Raw genomic sequence first — 11,199 nt, 5'->3', positions numbered from 1 at the left:
CTCTGTCACTGGGGCTGGAACATCCCTAGCCTGTGGTTTACTAGGACACATTGCTTGGTTCGCAGCAGTTATTTTTCATCAGCAGCGTTCTCATGACCCCTAAACTATATGTGACGCCAGACTCACAGCAATGTGGTTGATTCTTAATTGCCCTCTGAAATGGCCTAGCATGCTACGCAATTGTAAAATCTCGCTAACAAAAAGTCATTATTAGAATAAAACCGGAAGGACGCCCCTGCACGGACCACAAGTCACTGGACACAACAAAGGCAAACCAAGCCCAGTCTACCCTGCAAAGTTCTCCTCACTAACATCTGGGGACTTGTCCCAAAGATTAGTCAAGCAACAGCCTGACATAGCCATATTCACAGAATCATACCTTTCAGCCAAAGTCCCAGTCTCTTCCACCACCATCCCTGGGGATGTCCAGTCCCACCGGCAGGACAGACCCACCAGAGGTGGCGGTGCAGTGATTTCCAGTCAGGAGGGAGTGGCCCTGGGAGTCCTCAACATTGACTCCGGACCCCATGAAATCTCATGGCATCAGGTCAAACATGGGCAAGGAAACCTCCTGCTGATTACCACAGAGAGACTGGGACTTGCACATTCCCCTCAAAGTCACACACCATCCCGACTTGGAAATATATCGCTGTTCCGTCATCGTCGCTGGGTCAAATCCTGGAACTCCCTACCTAACAGCACTGTGGGAGAACCTTCACCACACGCACTGCAGCGGTTCATGAAGGCGGCTCACCCAACACCTCCTCAAGGGCAATTAGGGATGGGCAATAAATGCTGGCCTCGTCAGCGACGCCCACATCCCATGAATGAATATAACAAACTACGCTGCTTATTGTAAATTAGAATCCTGGAATCAGAGAAATTTACGGCATAGAAAGAGGTCATTCGGCCCATTGTGTCAGTGCCGGCCGACAAACAACGATCCTGCTTAATCCCACTTTCCAGCCCTTGGTCTGTTGCCTTGTAGGTTACGGCACTTCAAGTACATACCCACGTACTCTTTAAATGCGATGAAGGTGTCCGCCTCTACCATCCTTTCAGACAGTGAGTTCCAGACCCCCACAACCCTTGGGTGAAGGAATTTCTCCTCAGCTCCCCACTAATCCTTCTACCAATCACTTTAAATCCAAGCCCCCCGTTATTAACCTCTCTGCTAAGGGAAATGGGTCCTTCCAATCCACACTAGGCCCCTCATAATGTTGTTCACCTACATTAAATCTGCCCTCAGCCTCCTCTGTTCCAAAGAAAATAACCCCGGCATTTCCAATCTTTTCCCTTAGCTAAACTTTTACAGTCCAGGCAACATCCTTGTAAATCTTTCTTGCCTTGTATAAAATGTCTGCTATTTGAAAGTCGTGACATTGATCAAAGTCTGCGTTAAGTTTTCTTGCCATTTGTGATCTATTACCTGACACTTTAAATGTTGCCGACCTTTAACTGTAACTCACAGTGTCTGAACAGTCACTGATGTCATTAGCCTTTTATATATCTTCTTGCGCTCCATCTCCATAACAACACGAGCTGATCACAGCAATGTTTCCTTCAAATGGAATCTCATTGTGAAAAATGCACAATTTCAAAGCGAAGCAACATATGCAAGATTGGTGGGAGATGCGACTGGAGGGAATGGGTCTGGGGCAGTGAGAACATCTCTTGAGCATTAAGATATTCAGTATCCGAAGAAGCTGGGAGATGAGGTCGTTGTGTCTATTTATCCAGGTATCTGCAAAATCCATCGTCTCTCAATGCCCAGCATCATTCTTCCCCTCTCCTGCTTTCCAGTTCAGGTTTTTTTTTCGTTAAGTCGCAGTATTTGCTTTGAACATCTATTTCAGCGGCATCTGGAGGAGCAGAGGAGGCTGGAGATAAAGTAGTGACAGAAACAGAAGGAGATGGCTCGTGATGGCAGAATCTTGTGTGTGCCGGTTGCTTCAAGTGAGACATGACACTCCTGCGTTGCCCTGCATCATTCCAAGGAGCTGCACTGATTCGGTGCGTGCGTTTTGGAAATGGAAACAGTTACACCAGCAGCTTGTGGTAATATTTCCCCTCACTGTCCATTTCATGTACCTGCCGTCCCGCACTTGGTGCTGTCGTTGTCTGAACAAGTCTTTCATGTTCTAACAGTAAATTCCATTTTGTGCGAGCAACTTGTCTGGGACGAAAGTGACGTGAGTTTCAAAGGGACAAGTCGGAAAGGCAGCGTTGATCTGCTTGCTTGAATGAAAATTGCAGCAGATTCGCTGGTGGTCTCGTGCTGAGGATTCGGAGCTCTCGCCGCCGCGGCACCATATTTGATTCCCGATCAGGGAACTTGACTTTCCTGGTGTTGTTCAAAGTAGTACCAACCAAATTCCCCCGAATGAGCACAAAGCTCGCTCCTGATCAGCCTGAGCAATTTCACCGCTCCTGCCTGAACAGCCAGCAGCCCATCATTCTTCAATTTTACAACACATAAGAGCGATACACAATGCACTTTCTTGTCTTCTGTAAAATGCCTCCTGTTCCAAAGTCGGGCCGCTGATCAAAGTCTGCATGAAGTTTTCTTGCCATTTCTGTCATGATTTGGAAAAGATCTGCTGCCTGACACTTTAAATGATGAAGAACCTTTAAAAGTAGATCACAGTGTCCGAACAGTCACTGTTATCATTTGCCTTTTATGTATCTTCTTTTACTCCATTTCCTGAACAACACCAGCTGATCACAGCTTCGTTTTCTTCAAGTTGAATCCCAGTGTGAAAAAATAAACAACTTCAAAGCTAAGCAACGTGTGCAAGATTGGAAGCAGAGTGCGAGGGGAGATAATTGGCTTGGATCAACGATCTCTTGAGCATTCAGACATTCATTATCTGTAAGAAGCACGGACTTGATATTTTTGTCCAGATTTATCAGTGTCGAAAAGAAGCAGGGAGTTGAGATCCGTTTGTCCATTCATCCTGCTATCTACAAAATCCTTCGCCTCTCAATGCGCAGCATCTTTCTTTCCAACTCCTTGCTCTGCAGGGAAGTCTTGGTTTCATTAATTCTCCGTGTTTGCAGCAAACATCTAATTCACCTGGCAGATCTGGCCTTGTCTTCCAGTCATAATACGTCCCATCGTGTTGACATCATGTTAGCAACTCAAGATAAGCTGACTTATGTTCATGGAATGCATTCGGGCCTGTTTTCTAGATCAATATGTCGAGGAACCAACAAGGGAACAGGCTATTTTAGATCTAATATTGTGTAATGAAACAGGATTAATTAGTAATCTTATAGTAAATGATCCTCTGGGGAAGAATGATCATAATATGATAGAATTTCAGATTGAGTTTGAGAATGATGTCGTTAAGTCCGAAACTAGGGTCTTAAATTTAAACAAAACCAATAACGGAGTTATGAGGGGTGAGTTGGCTGAGACGGTTTGTGAAATTAGATTAAAAATACGATGGTAGATAATCAATGGCGAACATTTAAAGAAATAATTCATAATTTCTCGCTTGAGGATTAAAAACACCACCGGAAAAGTGGAGAAATTAATGATAGAATTCGGGTAAAAGAGGCTTATATTTTTCCCAAAAAGAGTAGTAAGCCTGAGGATTAGGAGGGTTTTGGAAATCAGCAAAGGATGACCAAGAAATTGCTAAAATGGGAGAATATAGAAAGAGGATAAACCAGCAGGAAATTTAAATATGAATTGTAAGAGCTTCTACAAGGGAATTAGGGGTTACGGGGAGCGGCAGGAAATTGGACATGAATTTAGATTTGAGGTTAGGATCAGATAAGCCATGATCTTATTGAATGGCGGAGCAGGCTCGAGGGGCCGATTGGCCTACTCCTGCTCCTATTTCTTATGTTATTCTGTTCTTAAGAATGTTTAAAGGAAGAGATTAGCGTATGTAAACATGGGTCCTTGGAGACAGAGACAGGAGAATTTATATTGGAGAATAAGGAAATGGCAGAGACGTTAAACAAGTATTTTGTATCTGTCGTCATAGTAGAAGACACAAAAATCATACCAGCACTATTGGGGAACCAAAGTTCTAATGAGAGTGAGGAACCTAAAGCAATTAAGATTAGTAATGAAAAAGTACTGGAGGAATTAATGGGACTAAAAGCTGACAAATTCATTGGCCCTGGTGGCCAACATCCTAGGGGTTTAAAAGAGGTGGCTGCAGAGATAATGGATGCATTGATTTTATCTTCCAGAGTTCCCATGATTCTAGAAAGGTCCCCATGGATTGGAAGGTACCAAAAGTAACCCCTATATTCAAGAAAGGAGGGAGAGAGGAAACAGGGAACTACAAGCCATTTAGCCTGACAATAGTAGGAGGGAAAATGTTAGAATCTATTACTGGGGACTTGATAACAGGACACTTAGAAAATCATAACATGATTAGGCACATGCAACACGGTTTTGTGAAAGGGAAATCGTGTTTGACAACTCTGTTAGAGGTTATGAGGGTGTAGATAGCAGGGTAGATAAGGGAGAACCAGTGGATATAGAATATTTGGACTTTCAAAAGGCAATCGATAAGGTGCCACACAAAAGTTTGTTAGACAAGATTTGGGCTCATGAGATAGTGGGTAATATATTAACATGGATTGAGGATTTGTTGATGTACATAAAATAGAAAGTCGGAATAAACAGGTCATTTTCGGGTTGGCAGGTTGTAACTAGTGGGGTGCCGTGAACATCAGTGCTTGGGCCTCAGATATTTACAATCGATATTAATGACTTAGATGAGGGGACCGAGTGTAATGTATCCAAGTTTGCTGACGATACAAAACTAGGTTGGAAAGTAAGCTGTGAGGAGGACCCAAAGAGGATGCAAAGTGATACAGACAGGTTAAGTGAGTGGGTGAGTAGTTGGCAGATGAATTATAACGTGGGGAAATGTGAGGTTATTCACTTTGGTAGGAAGAATAGAAAAGCAGAATATCTTTTTAAAGGTGAGAGACTGCGAAATGTTGGTATTCAGAGGGATTTGTGTGCTCTTGCACACGGATCACAGAAAGTTAACATGCAGATGCAGCAAGCAATTAGAAAAGCAAATGGTATGTTGCCCTTTATTGCGAGGTGGTTGGATTACAAAGATAAGGAAGCCTTGCTGTAATTATATAGGGTTTGGTAAGACCACATCTGGAGTACTGTGTACAGTTTTGATCTCCTTACCTGCGGAACGATACACTTGCCTTAGAGTGGATGCAACAAAGGTTCACTCGATTGATTCCTGGGATGAGAGGGTTGTCTTGTGAGGAGAGATTGAGTAGAATGGGCCTATATTCTCTGCAGTTTTCAATAATCAGGTGATCTCATTGAAACATATAAAATTCTTAGAGGGCTTGACAGGGTAGATGCTGGGATGCTGTTTCCCCTTGCTGGAGAGTCTAGAGCTAATGATGATAATCTCAAGATAAGGGGCCGGCCATTCAGTACAGAGATGAGGAATAATTTCTTCACTGAGAAGGTTGTGAACTATTGGAATTCTCGACCCCAGAGGGCTGTGGATGCTGAGCCATTGAATAGATTCAAAACTGAGATAGATAGAATGCTGGACACGAAGGAACTCAAAGGATATGGGGACAGGTCAGGAAAGTGGAGTTGAGGTCGAAAATCAGCGATGACCTTATCAAATTGGCGAAGTAGGATCGAGGGACTGAATGGCCAACTCTTGCTCCTTTCGCTGATTTTGCTCCGCTGGAAAAGCAGAACTTGCCAGCTATTTTAAAAGTTTTCGCCTGAACAGGGACTTGAACCCTGGACCCTCAGATCACTACCCGTTCTTAAATGTCTGATGCTCTACCGACTGAGCTATCCAGGCTCGCTGTTGGATTAGCTTCCATCATACAGATTCATGGTCCGACTCTGAATTATCCCTGTCGATGTCGAATTCGGGAGAGTGTCCCTTTGAAACAATTTTCAGCAACGTGTTGAGGAGAATCCTTGTTTCTGTTGAACATGGTGAAAGAAACATGGACAGCGAACTCGTGATTTTGCAATTCTTCTTGTTTGTACAAAATGTCTTGTCATTCGTTAGCACCAATTAAAAACAACACTTTACCCAATGGCTCCAAAGCTAAACTTGTTCCACACGGGAGCTGGAAAAGGCCTCTCGACCTTTCAGCCGATCAACAATTGAAAGCTGAATAATTTCAACCGTCACACCGTGACACCAGGCAGCAGACTTACCTCCCGAATTTTCCCGACACGACACTTCAAACCGATGAAAACCTGCTTCACGGAAAGAAGAATTGTGTTTTTGGTTCTTTCGATTTAAAGATGTCGTGCCGGCCGCTTTACAATTTCAGTTGTCGCCAATTGCCCACTCTCCCTCCTTTTAACAAATAAACTCTCACCTGCTATTGCAAGACGGTCGGCCAGAGGAGCCTCAGTGCCCACATGGGGACATGAAGAAGTCGATGCGTTATGGAACCGGTTTTACATTGAACTCCAGTCAAAATGTTGAGAAGTTTCAACGACCTTCGACGGCGCTGGAGTTCACAACTCCAGCATTTCTCGAGCGTATAATTATTGCGGAAGTAACGCGCGTTGACCGATTGCACCACTGGAGCTGCGCACGGTCTGTGTCACCAGTGCTCCCATCAAACAGCTTCATCCTCGGTCTCTCAATTATCGCTTCGTGATCTTTCCCACACAGAAGCCTCCAACCAAGAGGCGATTCGTTAAACATCCGCAGTGACCGTTAAAAGCCGTGGAATCTGAAACAAAACCCCAGACCATAAGAACTTTTAATTATATTGTTATTATTATTAACTTAATGACAATTATTTTCATGCTACTTTGAGGATTTGGGGAAATTGGGAGCTGAAATTAAGAAACTCTCCCTGGGATGTCGTTGATTGAAGAGATGGGCGTTATTTCATTTGAAAACCGAGGCTCGGAACTTTCTGATGGAGAAGAGTGACAGAAGATTGTGGTTAGTGGCAGTTGTCGGGGAGATCGAGAGGAGACGAAGAAAAGTCAAAGTCACAGCTGTGACAGCTCAAGTGATCCGCTTATCTGTAATATTTAAAAAGTAATGTATAGTACAGGACAAACCGATTTAGTATCGGTTATCAAAAATATTAAAGTCCAGGGTTCAAAGGCGGATTCGTAAAAAGGTTACGGATTTAACCGCCAGACCGAAATCATTCCACATGAATCTGAAGCGTCTTGGGGAAAACGGCAGTGCGAACTGTTATGTTCGTGTCATGACTTGAAAGACCCTCCAATTACCGACAGTATCTTTGAACGAGTTGTGCAGCAAAACCGCGATTGAAGCCGCTTTGCATTCGTCAAACGTGTCGGTGACGATATTGAGGTTGAAAAGGGTCGATTTCTATTATTTGAAATCTCACCATGTGACCCGAAGATTGACCGCAGAATCGAGTTTTTCCTGTAAGTCCTGAATTGAAGGAAAAGGCGCAACAAGCAGGTCGGAGAAATGAAGAGCAGAAAATGTGGATGAAAGTTGCACGAGTGAAAATCCCTGGATGCTGGAAGACTCAGTCCCCAGTGGTGGAGAGGATTGGTATTTCAAGCTGTTTCACAGCTCACACACACACCATTGGCTCATTCAATCACCTTCAACAACTCGATTACATCATCACTTAATCTTCAATACACAAGGAAATACAAACATTTTCTATTCAACTTGTCCGCATAATTTAACCATTTTAGCTCCGGTATAATTCTGGTGAATCTGCGCTGCACCCGCTCCAAGGCCATTATATCCTCCCTGAGGTGTGGTGCCGAGAACTGAATGCAGGAATCGAACTGTGGTCTCATCAGAGTTTATATAACTGTAACATAACTTCCACCCCTTTGAATTCCAGCTCCCTGAAGATAATGGCCAAATTTCCATTAGCCTTTTTAATTATTTTTTTGTAACTGTCCACTGACTTTTCATGATTTCTGCACTTGGACCCGTAAACATCTTTCCTCCTCCACAGTTCCTAGTTTCTCACCAGTTAGAAAATATTCTCATCTATCTTGCTTAGGTCCAAAGTGGATGAACTCACACTTCCCCATATTGAAAGATTGAAGAGCCTACGGCTCTTTCCATAGAAAATAGAAGGCTGAGGGTGACATGAAATAGGACTTTAAGATTATGCAAGGGTTTGAGAAGTCAGAGGTGTTTGCAATTTTGTGGGGTGGAGTCCAAAATTGGGGCCATAAATATAAGATCGTCACATTTAATCCAAAATGGCATTCAAGTGAACCATATTTACAATGAGGCTCGCTACAATGTGCAACTCACTACCACAAGGAATAATTAAGGCGAAAAGCATGGATGCATTTACAGGGAAGCGAGATAAACACAGGGAGGAGAAAGGAATATTCGAGTTTGCTCATTGGGTTAGATGAAGAGGGGTTGAAGGAGGCGCGTCTGCAGAATTAACACCGGCATAGTCTAGTTGGTCCGAATTGTCTGTTTCTGTGATGTACATTCTATGTAATTCTATGTAAGCTCCATCTGACACAGTTTTACCACTCACTTCATCTATTAATTTCGCTTTGCAACTTTATGCTCCCATCTACATTACTCACTGTGTCACCTAACTTGGTATCGTCGACAAACTTGGATATATGGCTCTCTATTTCTTCATTTGCCTCATTTATACATATAGTAAAAAGCTGATGCCCCGGTACAGATCCCTGGGGGACACCATTAATCACATCCTGTCAATTTGAGCACAGATCCATTATCCCGACTCTCTGTCTCCTACCTCCAAACCAACTCCCTACCCATGTCAATAGGTTGCTTTAATTTCCATGTGATCTCATTTCTGTTAACAGTCTCTTATGTGTTCCCTTATCGATTGCCTCTGGAAGTCAATATACATATAATACCCATAGACACTGCATTATCTACCACATTATTACATCTTCAAGAAGTTCAGCTCGTTTTGTTACACTTGACTTACCCTTTACAAATCCATGCCGGCTTCTCTGATCAATTCATATTTATCCAAGTGCTCAGTCACTCTTCCCTAATAGCAGATACTGGTAACTGCCCGACAATAGACGTCAGACTAATAGGTCTATAATTTCCTACTTTATCTCTCCTCCCATTCCTAAATAATGGAATGACATTGGCAATTTTTCAATCCATGGAACAATTCCTGACACAAGAGAGTTTGAACGATCATGACTGAAACATGTACAATTTCCTCACCTACTCCTTTTAATCCCCTGGGATGGTCACAATCAGGTCCTGGAGATTTGTCTATCTTTAATCTAATTATTTTCTCCAATACCATTATTTTACTTCGATTGAATCCCCTTGATTTATTTCTGGGTTCGATGAGGTCGGGGTATAATTCTCGATTCGAGCTTCAGACCCCGGAGAAACCCAAATTTAGCCCTGGAATTTTGATCTTGACGTGTGATTCAAACTTTTGTAAAGAGGGAAAAGAAGTCCACAAATTACTCCACCTGAATCTCAAGCGCTTTCGGAAGCAGTTCAGTTCAAACAATCTGGACTTTAAAGGCACCTCAATGACCTACACTTTCATTGAACGAGCTTTCTTTGCAATTGCATTCCGCCTTGAAACCGCTCTGGGCTTTCATCTCACTGAAGCAGAGTGTGTCCGCTTTGTATCTGTGAGCATGTCGGTGACGAGGTTCGCTTTGATTTTGGTCGCTTATAATTTTGAAGATCTCGTCAGGTTCAGGGAAAAGAAACCGAGAATCGAATTGTCCCTGTAAGTGATGAATTGAAGGGATTGGTGCTCGAAGCAGATCTGGAAAATGCGCAGTGCGGTCGATCAGGAGTTCCAAATCCACCCTCTCGCCACTCGGCGATCATATTAACTGAGCTTTATTCTGGCCCAGTGTCACCGCGCTGAAATCGAATATTTCACGGCACGTTTCTCTTAACTTCACAGTTGCTGGTTTAAGAGTGAAGACCGGCTCGTTGGATTTTCACTTCCGCAAGCTTCAACCATTCATTGTGGAAAAGTAAACTGACGGTGGACAGCTGTTATATTAGTCACTGCAGCCTCAAGGTTTAGCTCAGTGAATTACTGGTTTAGCAGGTGGACTCTTCACTTGTCTCGATGGTGCTATTGGTTGGATTGATTCGAGCCCTTATTTTATTTTTCCTGAGGATTCATCGCCTCAAAGTTCCAGGGTTTAATGTGTGTTTTGTCTGCAAGAAAATGTACCGTGATCATTGCCGGTTGAGCAGAGCTAATATTCCACCATTTACCCTGTGGACTAAAAAAAAACCTTGTGATCGCAAAGCAGGCACATTAAACCTATAAAGGAATGGAACATTGGCTTCACGGAAATCACAATTCATCTTGACAGACAAGGTCCCGAAAGGCGAATTCGCTGTGACATGGAGATTTCTGTAGTGAGCGAGACCACACTGTTTCTATATTCAGAGAATAAATGTCGCACCCTTTATGTTGGAAAAGCAAAACGGTGGGGATTTTTGTCATAGCCCGATGCCTTTCGTGTTGTATCAATTGTCCATCTTTGCGTTATTTTCATCTTGATCGCATACCTGGTTAGGGCGTTCTTGTGATAAACGGCGACAATTGTCTGTTATTGATAAATTTAACAACGGCTGCACCAGATTCCTGGTGTCATAAACACTGAGCATTTAATCCCACTCTTAAGATACAGTCTGTAAAATTATGACATTTCATCACATGCAAAGCACAAAAATCAAAGCTTCCTACCACTCGCTGTGTAAAGAAGTTTTCACTCATGTCACCTTTGGTTCTTTTGCCAATCACCTTAAATCTATGCCCTTTGGTTCATGTCCCTTCCGCCAATGGGAACAGTTTCACTCTATCTACCCTGTCTCGGCCCTTCATGATTTTGAATATCTCTGTCAAATCTCCTCTCAGCCTTCTCAGTTCCAAGGTGAACAATCCCAGCTTCTTCAGTCTATCCATGTAATTTAAGTCCCTCATCGCTGGAATCATTCTCGTAAATCTCCTTTGCGCCCTCTCAAGGCTTTCACATCCTTCCAAAAGTGCACTGCCCAGAACTGGACCCAATACTCCATTTGTGGCCGAAAAAGTATTTTATAAAGGTTCATCATGACTTCCTCTTTATAAAGCCCAGGACCCCGACTGCTTTTTAAACCGCTTTCTCAACCTGCCCTGCCACTTTCAACGATTTGCGCACATGTACCCCCAGATCCCTCTGTTCCTCTCACCCTTTTAGAATTCTGCTCT

The 11,199-nt window shown here is 43.2% G+C and overlaps 1 non-coding gene across 1 annotated transcript; it reads right to left on the bottom strand.

Annotated features, from left to right (window-relative positions):
- Positions 1 to 5,739: 5,739 nt before the first annotated feature.
- trnak-uuu (transfer RNA lysine (anticodon UUU)) lies at positions 5,740 to 5,825 on the bottom strand. Its single transcript is given in 2 exon segments — positions 5,740 to 5,775; positions 5,789 to 5,825. It is a non-coding gene; the product is annotated as a tRNA-Lys (tRNA).
- Positions 5,826 to 11,199: the final 5,374 nt, after the last annotated feature.

This window comes from Heptranchias perlo, chromosome 20, assembly GCF_035084215.1.
Source record: "Heptranchias perlo isolate sHepPer1 chromosome 20, sHepPer1.hap1, whole genome shotgun sequence".
Taxonomy (NCBI): Eukaryota; Metazoa; Chordata; class Chondrichthyes; order Hexanchiformes; family Hexanchidae; genus Heptranchias; species Heptranchias perlo.
Note: the sequence above shows the minus strand (reverse complement) of the source record. Positions and strands in the feature narration are given on the sequence as shown.